Source organism: Danio rerio, chromosome 1 (assembly GCF_052040795.2).
Source record: "Danio rerio strain M-AB ecotype USA chromosome 1, GRCz13ab, whole genome shotgun sequence".
In the NCBI taxonomy this organism is placed as follows: domain Eukaryota; kingdom Metazoa; phylum Chordata; class Actinopteri; order Cypriniformes; family Danionidae; genus Danio; species Danio rerio.
This window is the reverse complement of record NC_141021.1, coordinates 37,826,636-37,847,424: the sequence shown is the minus strand read 5'-3', so window position 1 is coordinate 37,847,424 and position 20,789 is coordinate 37,826,636. Positions and strand designations below refer to the sequence as shown.

Sequence of the window (20,789 nt, the reverse complement as noted above, 5' to 3'; positions counted from 1 at the left end):
CCTCCTTCTCCAATTCTTGCCAGCAAATACCCGACACCAAAACAACAAGAAGCCCCTTCTCTGGCCTTTTCTCCCTCTTTTATAATCTCCGATTGTTTACCTGCCCTTCCGCTTCCTCCCGACCCCCGGAAGTATTGTCTGGGAGCGATAGGAAGGACCGGTCGGAGCAGCGCCCCCTAGTGGCACTTGAGAAAAATAAACAATAAAAAGCATCCATCTCGCCACAATGTGAGGTTAATCAAAACTCTGACTGTGATTGGGTGATTGTAGTAATTGTGAATTTGAATGGGAATAACCTGGCCTAGCTGGCCCCCCTACCCCCGCCCCCCAGCCCATTCTCCTTTGGCGTGGGGGTCTTCCACAAACTCTAGTGGCAGTTTGGGTTAGCAGTATGGAAATCCTCTAGTAGAACCGGGTCCAGAATGTCGATCCTGGGAAACATTTGACCAGAAATTCCAATCTCGCCCATACTGTCTAGAATCCAGCACTTCTTGGACCTGATGGAACCTTCTTCAATGAGGATTGGAGGAGGGTGTTATTCTGCTGGACCAGATTCTGTGGAAACAGGGAGGTAGAAAAGCCTACTGACCGACTTGGTATTCAGGGGTGTTGGATCGTCGGAGATCCACCAAATCGGCCCTTTGAATATGATGGTGAAGATGATTTTGCACATACTATGCCCAGCTCAGGAACTGGTTCTAGGAGTTCTGATGGCCGTGGCAGAAGGTTCTCAGGAATTGCCCCACTTCCTGGATCTTTTTGTCTATTAATTTTGGGGTCATATCCCAAGGGCAAACTGACGTCACACCTAAGTGTCTGACAAAGGTTTTCCAGACCCAGGAAGTAAACTAAGGACCTTGATCTGTAACAATATTTTCTGGAAGACCATAGTTATAGAAAACATGATTGAACATCAGTTCAACATTACCATTGCAGAGGATCAGGGGTAAGGGGATCGATTTACAGAATTTTGAATATCTATGACACAATGACAAGAATGTCATGTTCACAATTACAAGAATGCAGGTGTTAACTCCTGCAATGGGAAGATGGAAGTGACTCCTAGATGTGGTGCCCAGGCATTGCGAGATCAGCATATCATCATATAAACCAAGACAGTCATGTTCAGGAACTCACAAAGTACTTCATTTATAAAATCTTGGAATACTGACAGTGACTGGTCAGTTCATAGGGCATCACATCTAATCTAGTTCAGTGCATGATAATCAATGCAAGGGAATAACCCCTATCCCTCTTGGCCATGAAGACGAAGCTGGAAGTGGCAGGGGATGTAGAAGGGTGGATGTATCCTTGTGAAAGGGCCTATTCTACGTACTTCTTCATGGCCTTTTGCTCAGGAATGGCATAGGGGAATTTGTCCGTGGGGCACTGGCTTACCCTAAATGAGGTTAATGGCGCAGTTCTATGGCCAATGAGGAGGGAGCTGGGTGGCTGTCTTGGAGCACAAGATGTCCTGGAACTCTATAACAATGGGGAATCTTCTCAGAGCACTAATTAACAGGACTTTCTACAGACGTGGTACACAGAGACATTGAATTAGAGAAACTATTTTTCTTCAATGGAAACTCAGGAAACAATTAGAGAAACCAAGTTTTACCAACCAGGGCAACCTAAGATGATATCTGCTGTGGACCCCTCCAGAACCAAAAGATCGATGGTCACGATGGATGGCGGTTTAAGGATTTTCAATGATTGACTGGATATTATAGCTCTTTTCTAAGTAGTACGTCTTACAGCAGAGCTGCCAACAAAAGGCTCCTGAATTAAAATTGCCTGCTGAACCAGAGTCAAGCAGTTGCACTACTCCGCCAAATCTGAAGAGGGCGCTGGCTGGGTTATGGGACTGGCAGAGTCGGTGGAGAATTACATATTATGTGGGGCTAAGGGGATGACTGGAAATGACGTGCAGGTGCGGCATTAATCAAAACTCAGGTGACTGTGATCGGGGTGATTGTGATGATTGATGACTGTGGCTGCATCCTAAATTTGCTACTACTTAGTAGGTACTAGATTTGAATTTGAATGGACTACTTAGAAAAATACTTTCTATACAGTACGATTGTGAGTATTATGAATGGACGTACTACAGCCGGCATATTGTCATTATCACGTGAACTACACACGTCAGTTGCATCGCTTCACTCCCGTTCATGAATTCTCTAGAGTCGCTGCTCCTCCACAACGAGAGAAGTCAGCTGAGGTGGCTCGGGCATCGGGCATTCGGATGCCTGGACGCCTACCTAGGGAGGTTTTCCAGGCATGTCCCACCGGGAGTAGGCCTCGGGAGAGACCCAGGACACGCTGGAGGGACTATGTGAACGCCTCAGGATCCCCCTGGAGAAGCTGGAGGAAGTGTCTGGGAAGAGGGAAGTCTGGGGTTCTCTCCTAAGACTGCTGTCCCCATGACCTGGGCCTGGAAAAGCGGCAGAAGATAAATGAATGAATGAATGATACAGCAGGCTTTTGGGCAATGGTTGTGTTGCCATTAGCCAATCTTGATAAATCAAGATTTACCAATAATATCAGAGACATTTTTAAGTTTTAAATAATAAATTTTACTTTTTTTTTGTAAGTTTGCAGATTTGTATGTTTTATGTTAAAGAGCCCATATTATGGGTTTTTGAAAATGCCCTTCCATGTAGTGTGTAACACAGCTCAAAGTGAAGTGAAATATCCAGCTAAGGCTTAAATCTGTAAGTGTACAGTGTTTAAAACTGTTGATTCATTTATAAAAGAGTCGACTCATAGTGCTTCAAACGAGTCGTCCAGATACCGAGTCATTAGGTGTTTGCCATGACGTGACAACGAAGTTATTCACGCACATGTGCAAACCCGGGAGATTTGAAACCTGAGGCCCCGCCCTCTAACACAGAAACCCACCCACACACACACACACACACACAAACATGCCGGTCTATTGAAGTCACACTGCAGATGGATATTATTTAGTCTCTACCCAAAGATGAAACCTCAGCATAAGCCCAGCTTTAAGCAGTTGGAAACAACTGGAAACTACATGCTACAAAGAATACTTCGTTTGTTAAAGGAAGGATCAGTAAAGAGTAATGATCGACATGTCAGGACATGATCAGTTTCTTCCTCCATTTCTCAAGTGTAAGTACGTGGGATTAAAGTTGTTGCCTCATTTACTCTAGCTTGCAAATGTATTTAGTTGTGTTTTGTTACTTGTAACCGCATGTACTGTATCAGGTTAACTCGCTATATTCTCGTATTGCGTTAAAAATGCGACGCGTGCTGCTTTGTTTACGTTCCCGTGGAGGAGGGTAATGTGTCTGTGTCTGTGTGTGTGCGTGTGCGTGCGCGTTGTCGTCCGGAGGAGGGTTATGTGTGTGCGCGATGTCGTCTGGAGGAGGGTTAAGTGTGTGTGTGTGTTTGTGTGTGTGTGGACACGTGCGCGAGGACGAGGGCAATATGTATGTGTGTGTGTGTGTGTGTGTGTGAAAAGAGCAGAATGTGACAAGCTAGGATATCTCCTTGCCAGTTCTTAGGAGTTTTTGCTTAATAAAATAGTTTGTCGTCTGTATTTTCAAGTCCATCGTCTGTATTTACATTCACCCACTGGCAGCTAAACTTCACGCCTTACACTATCGAGCGTGTGTGCACTGTGACTACTTCTATTTTGTTGATTAGCTGCTGGCGCATTTCACTCTGTCTGCCACATAAGGCAATCAGTGTGAACCAATCGCAACAGACTGTCATCGGTCCAATCAGCGCAGATTAAGGCCCCGTTTACACTAGTGCGTTTTAGTTTTAAAACGGCGTTGTAGAATGAAAACGATCCGCGTCCACACTCGCGTTTTACCCAGCTTTTCTGAACAGCTCTCCGTCCACACCAAAACGCTGAAAACGCACATCACGTGACCACACACACACTCTCGGCAAGCACTCCAGCATTTCTACCCAGATGAGAGCTCTGCTTGTCGGACTGCTCATCACGCATCTCCCGCTGGATCTAATCTCACTATATTTGCTAAACGTGATATTTCATTCATGTTGTTGTCTTTATCTAACGACATAGGCCAATTCCCTGACTTTGGTCATTGGAATCTATTAAGCTACTTGTTCACGGGTAACATGTTTTGGTTAAGTGCAAAGATAAGTTAACGATTAATCCAGGTACATTGACTGATCGCTTGCCTTTATTTCCTACAATGTATAAACTTATTGTATGTTATACTTTTATAATTGTCGATTATTAAAACTGATATTCAGCAAAAGAGAGGGTGCGTTTCGTATTTTCACTGAAATTGAAAGGAAACAGTTGTTATAGGCTCCGTTTTGTTATAAATATCCATACAGTGAAGATGACGCTCATATATGCAGCACGACGCCTCAACATTTCTGCTGTCTGTTAAGTTTTCTAATATTAAAAAAAGGGGCAGTTCCTTAAATCATGTTTACATTTTAATGTTGAGAAAGTGAAACAACGTAGCCAAGGTGATGTGAATGAAGTTATAAAGTACACTGTTCCCTTTGAAGATTTACGCGTGTCCTCGGTATGTTTTCCATATCAAACTGAGAAGGGGGAGACTGCAGCCTTGATCAAACTTTCGAAGTCTTAACTTACAAGAAGAGGATGCGAGACTGAACTGTGTGTGGGCTACTTAATATTGAGGAAAAGCCCCAATCAGATAGGCGAACGTTTGCAGCCCCGCCTCTGTTTTCAGATGTCTCCGTCTTTCCCCATCCACACTGAGACGGAGCAGCAGCGTTTTAAAATGAAAACGGCCTCTCCAGCGTTTTCGAAACGCTCCGTTCTCGGCGCTCGAGAACTCCGGCGTAGTGTGGACGGATGGCGTAACCGAAGCAAAACTTATGCGTTTTCAAACTTAAACGCACTAGTGTAAACGGGGCCTAACTTCACGCTAAGGAGGGGTTTGGGAACAAATGAATCACTGGACGATTCATATGGGAGTCGCTGGGATAATTAGGTAAAAATAGATGCAGATTATAGGCCATGAAAGTGTTACTTGAACTCGCATGCACATTATTGTTGGTGGCCCTTACAACCAAAATATGACCCTTTTTCATGTATAATATGGGCTCTTTAATATATGCTACAGTTTACAGGTTTAAGGATGGATCTACATTACAAGCTATCAGAATTTACATGTTGGCTATATAAAATATTTAGCTCGGTTTTGGCCACTGAATGAAAACAGAACATTTTCATCTTCAAGTATAAATTTCATATTTTGTATACAAGTAAAATAAACTCTTTCATAAAAATAATTTAATTATTTTTATCTAATCTAATAACATCTAGAACTTTTTGTAAATGCTAACTTATTCACACTTCCACCCAACAAAGCTGCCCACTGAAAACGATTAAACTAATTTACTTATAAACTATTACTTGCTAAAACAAGATCTTAGGTTTCCTCTGTGGTTGTTTAAATTCTTGATAAAGGCCTGCTTCCAAAAATAATTTCAGAAAAAATAAGCTTAAAAGCAATCCAATCCATAAAAACAGTTATTTATTACATGCATGCAGTAAACATTAGTACTAAAAGGTAGATTTTTTAAGCATGTGTAAATTTTTCCATTACGTAACAAAATGCAATTGTGCAAATGTAATTACCAGAAGATTGAGTGTTCATATTTGCTTTTTGTAGTAGTACAGTTGGTCCTTCTATAGAAATGTCCATTAAAACATCCTGCTCAAAAGTACAAAATTGCTAAATCTATCAAAATACAAAATAATATCTAATGTAAAATAAACCTGATGCAGTTATAAAGACTCACCAGCAGATAGAGCTAGTGAAATGTGCAACGTCAAAGTAAATTTTGGAGCTACTTTCTTTTTTTATTTGTGTTTTCCAACTTTTTCTGATTTGGGGTTGTAAATAAATTTTCTTAAGAGTAATTTGCCGTCGTTTGTAATTTGAAGTAACATAATACAGGTTCAATAACTATCAATTCTTACAAGCATTAGTGAATTCAGAAGACTTTTCAGGAAGTTTTCATGAAGGTCTATTTTACATGCAGTTTACTCAGAATTTACTCATATACTTACAAATGTTTCATGAATGAGGCCCTTTGTTTGTACAGTATGCTTTTCTCAAAGAAGTACATGCTTTACCTAAAACCATTGAAATAGACAACAGTTGTTAGAATATAATCACATACTTACACAAAGGAGACACTGAAATAATTAAATAAAGAAATCTCAATACTTGACACACACTACAGAATAATGATAGAAGTTCATGTTATATATAAGTATGATTGTGTCATTTTGAGTAGACGCCCAGATGCCACAAAACAGCAAGACACAGCAAAAGCAACTATAAACAAAATAAAAAAATGCAAAGTACTAGACAAATAATGCAAACAAGGGCACACCAATATACCAATATCGGAAAGCTGAGTAAGTATCCACCTAACCAAATTTCCCCCTGTATTAGCCACTAAATCAACACTTACAAAATTCCATGAGATTGTGTTGGAAATGCACATAAAATTTACCATAAAAGGGGCATGCAAGAAGATTTATATGGGTTAGCTGCTTAAATCAGTATTTCAGTAATCCTCATTATTATATATTATGCATGGAATACCACTGATCTTTAAATTGGTGATCCACAGTAAGTTTCCACACATATGTGCCTATAAAAAATCATCATACCCTATGAAAATCAATACACTTTCTCACATTACATCCTGAAAAAATAAAATAAAAGAAGTCTTAACTTTCTTTAGCTGCATTTAAACATTATAATCCACATCATTAATGTAAAAACAAAATTTCAATAAATGCCAAAGGATTAATCAAAATTAATTAGTGAAATGTCTGGTTTGGTAAAGCGACGGTACAAGCAATCACCACCAAAATTAAACAGCAGGTGAATTTCTCCATCAGACATCAGAGAGGTCTTGATTTCTTGAGTATAAAAGAAGCTGTTTTGTAAGGAAGCCACTGTTAATAGTGTATGGTACTTCAAAGAATTCATCAGGGTTAGGAAAGTGCTTTCAAAAGACTTCGGGATAAAGTAGTAGAAAGGCACAGGTTAAGAGAAGGCTACAAAAACATTTCAAAGGCTTTATCTATTGCTCTGTGTTATCCACAGTCTCGCTTGTGCTATGCAAAATCTAATTTTGAATTGTCTGATACCTTCTGGCAAATGTGCTATGGTCTGATGAGCCCAAAATTGAACTTTTTGGACTGAACTTCAAGCGCTATGTTTGGTGAAAAGAAAACACAACACACCAACCAGAATGCACCATACTTACTGTGAAGCATGGTGGGGCAGCATCATTTTTTGGAGGTGTTTTCCTTCAACTGGGACTGCGAAATCAAAAACTTGCGTACCTCTGCTAGACAACTTAAGCTGGGCAGGTCACTGCATCTTCAAACAAAATAATCACCCAAATAATCACCAATTACTGCCAAAACAACAACAAAATGGCTCCAGAATAAGAAGGTAAACGTCCTTGAGTGGCCAAGTCTTAAAAAATTGACTTAAATCCCATTGAAAATTAGTGGAAGTATTTGAAGAGAGCAGTCCGTTCCCACTTACCAAAGAATTTGACTGAACTTGAGCAATTCTGTAGGTAAGAATGGGCAAATATTCCCCAGTCAAGATGCGCAAAGCTACTACAAACATACCCAAAAAGACCGACGACTGTAATTAAAGCAAAAGGTGGCTCTACATAGTATTAGGTAAAGGGGCTGATAACTTTTTCAACCCTGTTATTCAATTTTTTGCTTGTTTGTTTGTTTGAAGAACTCTTGTGTTATTTTCTTTCATTGGTTTTGTTGTAAGACCAAAATTGTAAATAAATCTGGAAAAGGTATTTGGAATGTGGTTTGATTTCAGGCAGTTTGGCAAATAAAGTAACTATTTAAAAGGGGTATAATTATTTTATATAGGCACTGTATACAGATAAAGAATGTACAGATAAAGAAAAATCATGATTTAAAAATAACATTAATAACAAACATCTTACACCTTTCTTTGTGAAGTGTATGTGAATTTCTTTGCATGCTAAACATGCAAACAGGGTGCAATTTGACTGCTGTTTTCATATTAGATACAGAACAAACAACACAAAGAAAACTGGGATTTTAATATGAAAACATTTAACAAATGTCTCCCAAACAAAATCGAAAAAAGCAAGAAAGAAATTGTAAATAACCACGGACAATAATATAGAGGAATATTTTTATTTATTCCTTATGGGTAATATAATATAAAAATGACTAGCCTGCTTCTTCTAAAGTTATTTAATCTCTGGTTCACATTGACAATATTTACAATTACTACAACTGAAGTCCCACATATCACATAATTTTTTATGCTTGAATGTCAAGTCAGTCAGTACATGTATGTATTGTTAACTAACTTAACCAGTACATTTATTGACATGTGCACTCCTTCAGAAAATTGATTTGTCATGGTATATTTAAGGTAAATCTAACACAAAACAAGACATTTTACAGTGTAAACAACAAGAAGTTAAATATAAATTATCAATAGCTTGCAAAATGACTAAAAATAAATCAAAAACTATTTCTGTCATTTTTTTCTCTGGTCAAAATGTTTTGATGTGGGTTTATGTACATGCACCCGTTTGACCTACATTGTGAAGATCCACAGTCTTCATATTGTGGTGTGTATTCAGGTTTTTGGCATACAATATATATATATATATACACACACACACAGCGACTTGGTGACTTAGTGCTGTCACCTCAAGAAGGTCGCTGGTTCAAGCCTCAGCTGGGTCAGTTGCCGCTTCTGTGTGGAAGACTATTAGTTCTGCTTTCGCGTGGGTTTCTTCTGTGAGCTCCGGTTTCCCCCACAGTTCAAAGACATGTGGTATTGGTGAATTGGGTAGGCTAAATTGTCCGTAGTGTATGAGAGTGAGTGAGTGTGTATGGATGTTTCCCAGATGAGTTATAGCTGGAAAGGCATGTGCTGCATAAAACATGTGCTGGAATTGGCAGTTCAATCCGCTGTAGGGACCCCGGATTAATAAAGGGACTAAGCTAAAAAGAAAATGAATGAATGAATGAATATATATATACAGTTGAATTCAGAAATATTAGCACCCTTAGATTTTTTTTCTTTTTCCCAAATGATGTTTAACAGAGCAAGGAAATTTTCACAGTGAGTCTGATAATATTTTTTTCTTCTGTATAAAGTCTTATTTATTTAATTTCAGCTAGAACAAAAGCAGTTTTAAATTTTTTTTAAAGTCATTTGAAGGTCTAAATTATTATCCCCTTTAAGCTATATATATATATATATATATATATATATATATATATATATATATATATATATATATATATATATATATATATATATATATATAGTCTACAGAACAAATCATCATTTTACAATAACTTGTCTAATTATCTTAACCTGCCTAGTTAACCTATTTAACCTAGTTAAGCCTTTAAATGTCACTTTAAGCTATATAGAAATGTCTTGAAAAATATCTAGTAAAATATTGTCAAAGATGGCAACGATAAACTAAATCAGTTATTAGAAATGAGTCATTAAAACTATTATGTTTAGAAATGTGTTGAAAAAGTCTTCTCTACGTCAAACAGAAATTGGGGAAAAAAATAAATAGGAGGGCTAATAATTCTCACTTCAAATAAATAAATAATAAAAAAAATATATATATATATATATATATATATATATATATATATATATATATATATATATATATATATATATATATATATATATATATATATTTATATATATATATGACATTATGCAATACAGGCAGATGATAAGCATGAGTCTGACTGGTTGATTTGGTGTGTTCCACACGCTGCCTCTTAACAGTTTAATGTAGGAGCAAGTTGGCCCGATTCAGCATGTAGAATTGACATTGGCCAGTAGCAAAAGAGAAAAGTGTACAAAAACTCTAGAGTTTTTGTCAAAAAAGTCAAGAGAAAAAAAAAAGCTTGCTGTAATTTTTGCTGCATTTCTAAAATACTTGCACAATCAAATTTCTCCTTAGTAAATAAAAAATAATGTAAAAATAATACAAATTTCTGCTTTGTTTATGTTATGTGCACTTCTCAATTTCCTGTCTTCCTGTGTGGAATGATAAAACTGCTCTACTGACTACTGTCCCCTGCAGGTGGGGGAAAATTAGATCCTCTCACACAGATGCAGAACACATGCTCTCATTTCCAGCAAATGTTGTCTATTTTGCTCCAGACAGGACCAGTTTTAACACATCCAAGCTCAATGCTCATACCCGAGTTCACTTAATTCGTCTAGGGAACTATTCAGTGAACCATGAACTCCACCATTGAACTCCCAGCCTGGCCCAGCTTTAGGTAGTCTACCTAACTACTTATTACACATCCCTATTGAACAAGCTAAACTAAAAACATAACTCTTACATGACACTTATTTAACATGATGAAGTTTTGGCAGTTTTTTCCATTCATTTGAATATGTTTTGAATGAGCTTACGCTTAACTAAATACTGGAGGATCATTGGATAGTTGGCAAATGAAATAAAGGCAGTGCACAATAAGCTCTAAAATTATTCAGAGTAATTCCACTCTAAGCAAGAAATGGAAACCTTTTTTCTGATTTTTCTTCTGATTATCCACGGAGGATTTGGAACAGACACAAGAGTCCATGTTCTTGTGAGCAACAGCAAAACTTGGACAAATGCACAGTCTTATTGCAGGCAAAATTACAAAGACCTTTCCACAGTTTCTAGTATGGACGAATATGGTCGACTTCAAAGAATGCTTGGAGCAAGCTACAATCACGCTTGGATTGGAATGTACAGGAACAATTCAAATCTGGACCAGTTTATATGGTCTGATGGGGACTTACTGACAAACTACACTTACTGGAAAAAAGATCAACCGGACGGGAGACAAAATAATCAATATTGTGTAGAAGTTGATGGAACAGGATGGGCTGACTATGGGTGTCAAAATAGTCTGAATTTCTTTTGCTATTCTATAACTTTGGTAAGAGACAATAAGACATGGGAAGAAGCTATGGAACACTGCAGACAAAACTATGTTGATTTGGCAACATTGACCTCTGATCAGCAACTGCAACAGGCTAAGGATAATATAAAGGGTGAAATGAGTGTTTGGGTGGGCCTTCGCTTTATTGCTGGTCAGTGGTACTGGCTGAACTCTACTGGGTTGGAAGTGCTACTGCCAGGGTGCCCAGCTGCACCCTATCGTTGTGGAGCCCTCAATATAATGACTGAGCAGTGGGAGAACAGAGACTGTGAAGAGAAGCTCAGCTTCTTCTGTTTCTAATTTAGGATGAATGATGGAGGTACAAGTTCCCCAAATGTCTTATGTAATTTCATGTAAATTTTAGATGTTCCATTAAATTCAATTAAGTAAAATCAGATCAGTTATTTTAATACAGTTATAGACATTTCATCCTATTCTGTTTCTGAAGATGTCCTCTTAACAACTGACCCTTTGGAAAAAGTTTAATTAATAGGCGATTTGACCATTCATTGTGATGTTATTTGCTTGCTGTTTCTATTCACCATTTTTTGGGGTTATATGGTGCACATCCGAAAATTAACTATAAGTAATGGCCAAAAGGTCAACTAAGTAGTGACAATGACTGTTAAAGAGTCTAATCAGGTCAGAGGATTCTTTTGGCAAAATACATGAAAAATGTTTCATACTAACACATTTTGCATGGTCTAGAGAACCATCATGCAAGGTCACTCAGCCCCGGATATGTTAAGGGGTCATCATCTTTCAGGACACAACAATTTTCTGTATAATGTCTTTATGTCTGGCTTTGAAATACTTCCTTTAACATTCCAAGGGCTATCAAATGCTTGTCAGAGCAGGCAACACAATGATGATTTCTTAAATGAATTATCATGGGACCGGGGGTAGGTGGTCTTTGGTTGCATCCACTTTGCAAATCTGAATCTGGTCTAAAGAAAATATGCAGCCTACATCCTTGAAAATAATTTGAACATCAATTTTGGCTCAAGCTTCAGGAGCTCATGTATTAGTTGTGTGTTTTTTTTTTTTTACAATTTTACACTACACAGACAATTTTAAGTTTGGCACCCTTCACAATTCTCTGAGAAGGGAAATTAGTCTGTCACCCTGCTATCTAGATATGTATGATTGGCTTTTTTAAAATATCAGAAGATGCCACTTTGGATATGAGCATGAGAAAATGGTTGATGGAAACACCGACATGCGCATTAATTTTAAAAATGCACATAACATATGTGAATAAATCAGAAGGATAAACTTTTTTTTTGATTTGAAACAAAAAAATATGCATAAACTATGATGGAAACACTTCTACTGAACAAATTACAGAATGTGCATAAAAAATCCAAATGTGGATTTGTTAGAAGAGATCATGAGTTTGATTATAAAAATGTGTGTGGATGGTCAAACCAGCAGGCTGAGCACTTCTGAAATCTTGTTTTGGTCATTCATAAATGCATCAACCATTTTTGTATTAGTGTTATATTATTATTACCTCCAGAAATGTCAAGAGCATCCATGTCTCATACCTTTATATGCCACCACTCTTTCATTGTGTGTCGGCATTGTCTTCTGAGGCGCATTTACTAATAAAAGAAAAGATTGACATAGCTTCTCCTACCACAGCAAATTCTGTTTTACTGTTGATATTTAGTGACAGTTACTCAGGAAGCGATGATTTTGTTCTCTTTGACTCGTTGGAGGGAAACCTTGCTTTATTTGCACATCTTTTATGCAATATTCCAGTTTTACGCAAACAGTTAATTTGCATCTTTGGATGGAAACCAATATACTATTAGATACTGTTTGTTTCAGATGCAAATTCAGTTGACTTCTTTTCAAATGATTTTGAAAGTTAATACATAAAGAAAAAGTGTACAGTTTTTACTTTTACTTTGGTGGTCAAAAATTTTAATGCTTCAGATATTCTCACCAAAAGGCTATGTTTTGCTGTGCAGATGTTGCCAGGACTCTTCTCTTTCCTGCATCTAGAACATCTTATCAGTTTCTATCGTAACATATGTTTGTCCTTTTACTGTAAAATTATTAAAATTCTCACATTAAAAATCTCACATTTAACTCAACATTTTTTTAAATTGCTGAATCATTTATAAATTGTCATTCATAGTGGAACTTACTAGAAGTTTCTGTGAAAATTGTTTATACACGATTTATTTTCACTGTACTGGTGTCAATTTAGAACTGAAGGGTTTGTGGTTTATTATAATGACTAGAATATAGCTTCCATTTTAGAATATTAGAAGGCAGGTGTACTCTCCATATTAATGAATAAACAATGAGTAAAAAACAGATAAAATCTGCCATTTTGTTCATTTGTTTGGTCTTTGTCTTTTTTTATATCTATTTTTAGTGCATGTCTCATGTTTCTACTGCAGTTATTCACACGTCATCAATGGTGTTGTGATCTTTGAATCACAAGTCACTGAATGTTAACTGTTATGATCCCAGATAACAAGCATCCATTGAAACATTATGTAAGTCAGTGTTGATGACTCAACAACATTCAACTCAATAAACAGTACAAAGTGTTGCTTCAGCATCACTTTTGCACCCTCAGTTAATGTTGAAACAACACTGAGTTTTCGACAGCAAATCAATTGCTGTACTGTTTCAACACCAAGACAATATTCTGAATGTTGAACGATACCAATAATATATCATTGATTTTATATATTCTAAAACAGTGGTTCTCAAACTGTGGTACGCGTACCACTAGTGGTACGCGGGCTTCCTCCAAGTGGTACGCGGAGGAATCGCTGAATAATGAAAGAAACAATTAACACTTTTAATCCTTTAATGCGTAATATAACATTGATGGGATCAGCATTGGCTGTTTTGTGAAGCGTACGATCACAACGCTGTGCTTAGAGTGTTTATTTTAGAGCATTGTGTCATAAGCTGCTGAAAATCAGTTTCCGAAGTTTAAATTGATTGATTCTGAAGCGTCTGAACTGAATTTGACTGACATGAAAAGTGGCCAATCACAGTCGACCTTGTCTAGTTGCGTGAAACGTAAGGGCGGGACAAAGGCTTTCTGTGTTGCAGAGACAGAAAAAAACAACTTAAAAACAAATGTTTTGTTGGAATAATGCTTCTCGGATGTTTTCACTACAGAGATGTCTAGCAGAGTAATTAAACCGCGGACTTATTTCCTGCCTATTTGATGATCTTCATACACGTTTCGCTCTCCGACAGCCAGTCGACTCGCCTCTGACCTGTCACTCCTCTAAACACAGTCTGAATGGCGGCGCGAAAATGGAGGTATTGCGCAATTACTCATTTCTGCAAATGCGGCGAGTGCTTTATTTTAACACGAGAGCACATTCATGTACACAAATCGCTAAAACAGATATGCGAGCTCTTAAACAGGCTTTTTTCAAATGAACTGCAAGTCCTCTCATGATCGCGTGTGTGCTCAGATAGAATACAATCGCGATCTCTCCACTATTAAAGTAGACGTTATTTATCTTTGCTCCTTAACTAAATTTAGTCAAAAGTATTCAAAGTTATCAAATATTTGGAAATAGATTGATACATGATCGATGACAATGCTAATGGTCTTCTTATTTGGCTGTGTTGTCAAGTGAAACTTACTTTTAGCAAAGGTGGAACATTTTTTATTTCTTTACGACAAAAGAATTATGCTGGAAATGTTTCTGGATGAGGTATTTGTGTGATTTATACATTTAGCTGTATTCTGATCTGTCCTAAAGCATTACAGGTCAAAGCAATCCATTGTTAGCCTACTTATTGTTTATTTATCACAATTTACAATAAGGCTCTTAAAGCACTGCTTTGATAAATGTAGTGTCGTCATATTTCAAATACCTCAAGTAAAATGAAGTCATTTGTTTTATTTTTTTTACTGACAGTGTACTTGTATTTTTTTACGTTTCTATTTTAGATTAAGATCAAGTGTAAAATAAAATCTACATGTGATGTACAGCTATTTAAGAAACAAATTTGCCATATTGTAAAGAAAATAGTGTAAATATGTAAATAAAAGGCTAAATTTAAATCTTTTTACCATATACTTTAATTTAACCTTTCAAAGCTTAAAAATATATATTTTTTAAAATGGGCAAAAAGTGTCTCTATGGCCTTAAAGATTATTTGGTAGTTTTACCAGTGCTATTGAAAAAGATTAATTGTCATGAAAGGAAAAATTGACTATACTTCCTTTGTTAGTGCACATTATACATGTAGCTTTGGGATGTAAGCAATCAAACCATTAAAAAAGGTTTACACTTAAAAAAAAGTGATTTCATAATGAAAATCAGATTTTTTTTTCAAAAGTAACCAACTAGTACTTTTTAAAAGAGTAATTTGTACTTTTACCTAATATTAGTATTATTTACTAAAAAAAAATTTTATTTTAGCAGTGTAATAGTATTTTTACTTGAGTACAAAAAAGATTTCACAAGCACTTAGTGCAGGTTTATTATATTATTAATATATGATTAATAAATATTATTATTAATGGTTTTTATTTGTATCTATTCCTATGCAATGTTTTATGGGTTGCTGAGAATACATTTCAGGTCTTCAATACATAGCATGTCAGTCTTGAAAAAAAAAAAATAGGTGCTGGAATTGATTTTCATTAGGCTGTGTCTGTATGAACCCTGTCATGTACATTTAACATTTATTTCAAGATTTGTCTGAAAGTGTATGAATATGACATATAGCCTATATTTATAAGGTCCAAGCAGCATTTCCAGCTTTTGATGAATAGGCCACTATGAATACTTTAGATTTAAGTACAGCAGTTTTCTTTTTACTTTTTAAGAACAGCGCCATTTTTTTATGAACTTTTAAAAGCATTTTAACTAAAACTTTTTTTTTTTTTTATCTGCAAGCACAGTTAATGTTCAGACTATTTCAAATGTTTAAAGTGACTGACAATAATACATATTCTTACTAATAGGAAGTAATCTGCATCGTTTTAAAACTGTGCACACCTGTAGCTGCTTAATTAGGCTTACGACGCTATTTTTTAATACTGGTTAAAAAATAGCGTCGTAAGGTGGTACTTGGAGAGACGATTTTTTTCTAAGGTGGTACTTGGTGAAAAAAGTTTGAGAACCACTGTTCTAAAAAGTATCTGAAAACATTTAAAGGACAACTGAATTGCAATCTTGATTTACCATGAACTTTGGGTCATGGCAAAAAGACAAGATCTTGAACACAAGGGCTGAAATGATTTTGCTTTGCAGGGTGTGTGCACACTCAGAGCTCAGAGGAGCTTGGAGTAGAACAGCTGCTCCTCCACATTGACAGAAGGTGGCTTAGGCATCTTTTCCAATGCATCCTAGACCCCTACCTAGAGAGGCATTCCAGGCTTGTCAAAATGAGATGAGGCCTCTGGGAAGACTGTCTCTCGGCTTGCCTGGGAATACCTTAGGATCCCTAAGAGGAACTGGAGGTATGTCTGGGGAAAGGCAAGTCTGGAGTTCTCTCATGAGACTGCTGCCCCCATGACCCGGCCCCAGATAAGCAAATGAATGAATGAATTGATGGATTTTACAATAAAGTTCAATCACAATGTTATTCTTTCTCTCTCTCTCTCTCTCTTTTAATTCAGTCACCTAAAAGCAGTTCATTCTATGTTATTCATGACATTCACATTAGGAAACCATTAGGAATAGCTTTCAACAAATCAAAACAACAGCAGGATATAAAACAAAACTCTTTTTGTTTTCTGATTGTTACAGGTTACAAGTTATTGTTATAAACAATGCAATGCATTATGGGGTATAGGAAAAAAAGTGGATACATACACACAAAATTTAATGCGATTTACCATCAGTGAATGTTTCACCTCAGTGTCCTGCTGTGTTCTAACATTGCTCCACTTCATCACCCTGAGCTTTGCCACACACAGCTCTTGGGTGAGAGAAGAACAGTTAAACAGCTTGTTCTTCTCCACCCTCCTCACCAGGACCATCATGGCTCTCAACAAACTGACAAGGATTTGGTGTGCTGCTTATACACTGTTTTCACTCTCACTCTATGTTGCTTTATTCACATTGTAATGGTGGTTGGTATAACGAGAGCAAGAAAGAAAAAGAAAGCCTGTGTAATGGAGTTGCAACATGTATGTAGATTGTTAGCAATTGTGTGGGTGTATGAAAAAATGCAAATGAACTACTGACCCGAGCAAACAACATCGATCTGTACAGGTCCACATTTTCATGTGATTCCCCGAGGATCCCAGAGGATCGCTTGTGATGTTGTCTGGGCCACCGCATCCACAATCATTACACGCCACCGTCTTTTAATGTCACACACTCGTCATCACTAACAGCTCTCCACTCTTGCACCTGTCTTATCTTCTCTCTCCCCAATTCTTTGCCACCAAACACACACACAGGAAAAAAAAAAAATTCTCCTATTCCCTACCTGAACCTCTGCTCTCGACCAAAGAAGTACTGTTTGGAAGCTCCAGGATGGGCAAGTCGGAGCAGCGCCCCCTAGTGGCACTTAGAAAAATTTGTAGGAGGCATTTTGTCTCGCCACAACACATATACATTTAGTTGACTGAGACACTAAACACATTACATATACAAATACACTATAATGTTTCTCCAGTCTACTCACAATATTGGAGTTTCAGGTCAAGCATTCCTAAACAACATTGAATTATATTTTTATGCATACGTCATGTTTTAACTATGGCATCTAGTAATCTCTTTTTCAGTGTAATACTTGAACACTACTTGGGGTAAACTGGCCACCCTAATAGTATGTAAAAGTATACATTTAAGTGAACTATAAGTGTTACAGAAGTACAGTGCTCAGCATAGGCCATATGAGTAAACCCCCCATAAATCTCTCATTTAAATTAATATTTTCTATAGGATGCTTTACAATATTTTGTTAGTGCATATACATTAATTAAGTCAGTATTGAAGCCAAATCTAGAACTAATCCAACAAAATAACTTACAATAATGGTTCAATGTTTTTTTTACAATATTTTGCATGAATTTAAATGTATTATCTTTCCATTTCTAAAGATGTTTTGTGACTAAAATATAATTTTAATAAATATATCTATTTAATAAATCTGTTATGTTCAAATGCATTAAGATATATAACCCATATTTAATAAAAAAATATAAATTTAAAAAAATGGGGTGTACTCATTTATGCTGAGCACTTTAAATAGTTTTAACGTTTATGTGCATTTTTATTTATTTTTAATGCTTGTTATTTATTATTTACTGTAAGTTTTAGTTTCCTTTTATAACCACATGAGGGAGGCAGACATCGTTTGATATCTAGACACATTATAACATGACAGAAGTCAACAACAACAACAAAAAAACTTGACAGCTTTTAAACAGAAACACAGACAATGTTCTGTGTTAGGTAGTACCTGTTATTAAACATTCTTTAATATTTTTTCTCCTTAAATAATCATTAAATAATCTTTCTCAGGTTACTTTTCACTGAGAAGATTCACTTTTATGAAGACTGTTCACATATGACTAAAGGGAGTTGTAAATGGCTAAATTACCCCCTATACATTAAAAATGTTTAACATTTGTAATTTTAAAAAACAAATTATTTAAGTTTCTTATACATCTAGATTGGCACATTTTGTCAAATTGTCGTTTTGTCCAGTGCTGTTTTATGTTCTAACTTCCCATTTAAAAATTAAGTAGCACAATTTGATGACAAACTATCAGATTGTTGACAAAATTTTTTGGTTAAAAATACAATAGAAACTGTAAAAAGAATTTTAAGGTACTGTATTTCAATTATTTATAGTGCTATGCAAGTACATTTTGAAGGACTAATTTCTACACTTTGTGTCTGTTACACAGACAAAAACACAACCATAAGCATATGGCAATGGAAAATCAACAAACATTTTTTCCCACAAAGCAGAAAAACATACTATATATTCGTCAAAAGATGTAACAAAACTTTAATGTACATAATTGATGAAAAGAAACAGTAATTTCAGGAAAAGTCATTTTAAAGATAATATTAGGGAATCTTACTGTTAAGCAGGTTACAGATTTTTACTGAAGCATTTCTACAGTTTAAAAGTTTTTATTTATCTAATAATATCAGAAATACGTAATAAGTGGTCATACTCAACAGCATAGTATATGTATGTAGTGTCATCCCAAATGGAACACGGAAAATTTTTATACTAAGAGGAAATTCAAAGATGATTTTTTGAGGTTGCCAAATTAGTGAAATAAATGACCAAACTAATACCTGCCACGAGTATAACCGTATTCATATGATCACTCTCGTAGGAGAATTTTGCTTTCAAAATCCTAAATAAATAAGAAATTCAAAATCAGTGCCAGAAAGCTTGCCCCTTCTGTTGGAGTGGCCGTTGAGTGTGTGAAGTGTCCAACATTTCATTCTGGTTTTCAACAGTTGAATAAGTGCATCATCTGCATATTTGAAGTGTACTTACTCTTTTTAGATTTTTAGTGTGAATGCACTACATATACTATTTATACTACAAATGGTATAAAATAGTGCAAGGTATTAAAATTTGGGATGCACCTATGGACTCAAGAGAACATTAGGATCACAACACAATGACATTAAGTTCACAACACAATGACATTTGTAAACAAAAGTAAGCAAAAAAATCACAACAGTGAAATTTTGAAAAACAGATGTTAATTTACAACACAACAACATTACAAAAAACAAATATTGAAAAATCGTGATGGGATGGGATTGCTTTGGCCACTCAACCAGGACCCTCTTGGGTCACACTTTATTTTGATGGTCCGTTTGTTGAATTTAAGTTACATTGCATCTACATGGCAACTAATTCTCATTAAGTAGTAGTAGACTGTTAAGTTGGGGTTAGGGTTATGGTAAGTTGACATGTACTTGCAAAGTTTCTTATAGTCAGTTAAATGTCTGTTGAAGGAGCAGTATCAACAGATATTCAGCAGACAGCTTACTAATACTCAAATGGACCATCAAAATAAAGTGTTACCCCTTCTTGGACCTTTACTAAAACTGACACTCACTACTCACAAGGCCACTGTCTTTTTAGACTGAAGATTTATAAAGTTATTTTATACATATTAAAAAAAATAGAACTACAGTAGTATTTGACCCTATTCTGCTACCTGCTTGATATACGGAATATCCATCCATCATCAACCACCTATCTGGGGCCAGGTTGCGGTGCGCAGCAGTCACAGTATGAAGCTCGAAACTTCCCTCTCACTAGTGATTTCATTCAGCTCTTCCAGGGGAATCCCAAGGCATTCCCAAGCCGAGGGACATATGTTCTGGATCTAGCATGTTCTTGGTCTTCCCTGAGCCTGGTGGCACAAGACTGGAAAATCTCCCCAGTAGGCAAATACGGTAAGAGGTATTTGCATAGAACCTTCACTGGTTTCAAACTCAATGGACATTGGTTGTGTCATTGTACTTATTTGGTTTTGGAATTATGAGTGTACTGGCTGTTCATGCAAAAAATGTACAGTATTGACATTGCTTTGACCAATAGATTGTAAGGCATGAGCTGAAAATGAATTGGAAACCTGGCAAACAAATGTAGCTGTTGTTTACGTTGTTTTTTGTCCGTTTTTGCATGCAAAGAAATTCCACATCCACACACCTCATACAAATACGAAAAATTATGTTTTGCCTTTGCTTACATTTGCATTCTTGATAATTAATATTATGTCATAATCTGTTGCCATAATCTGCTGTTTATAATTATATTCATTACTTAAGAATTG

General features: G+C 36.2%; 1 protein-coding gene across 1 annotated transcript in view; it reads left to right on the top strand.

The window, feature by feature from the left end:
• Nucleotides 1-20,789, top strand: part of znf827 (zinc finger protein 827) — a 789,732-nt gene that overhangs the window by 697,515 nt on the left and 71,428 nt on the right. The window lies entirely within an intron of this gene.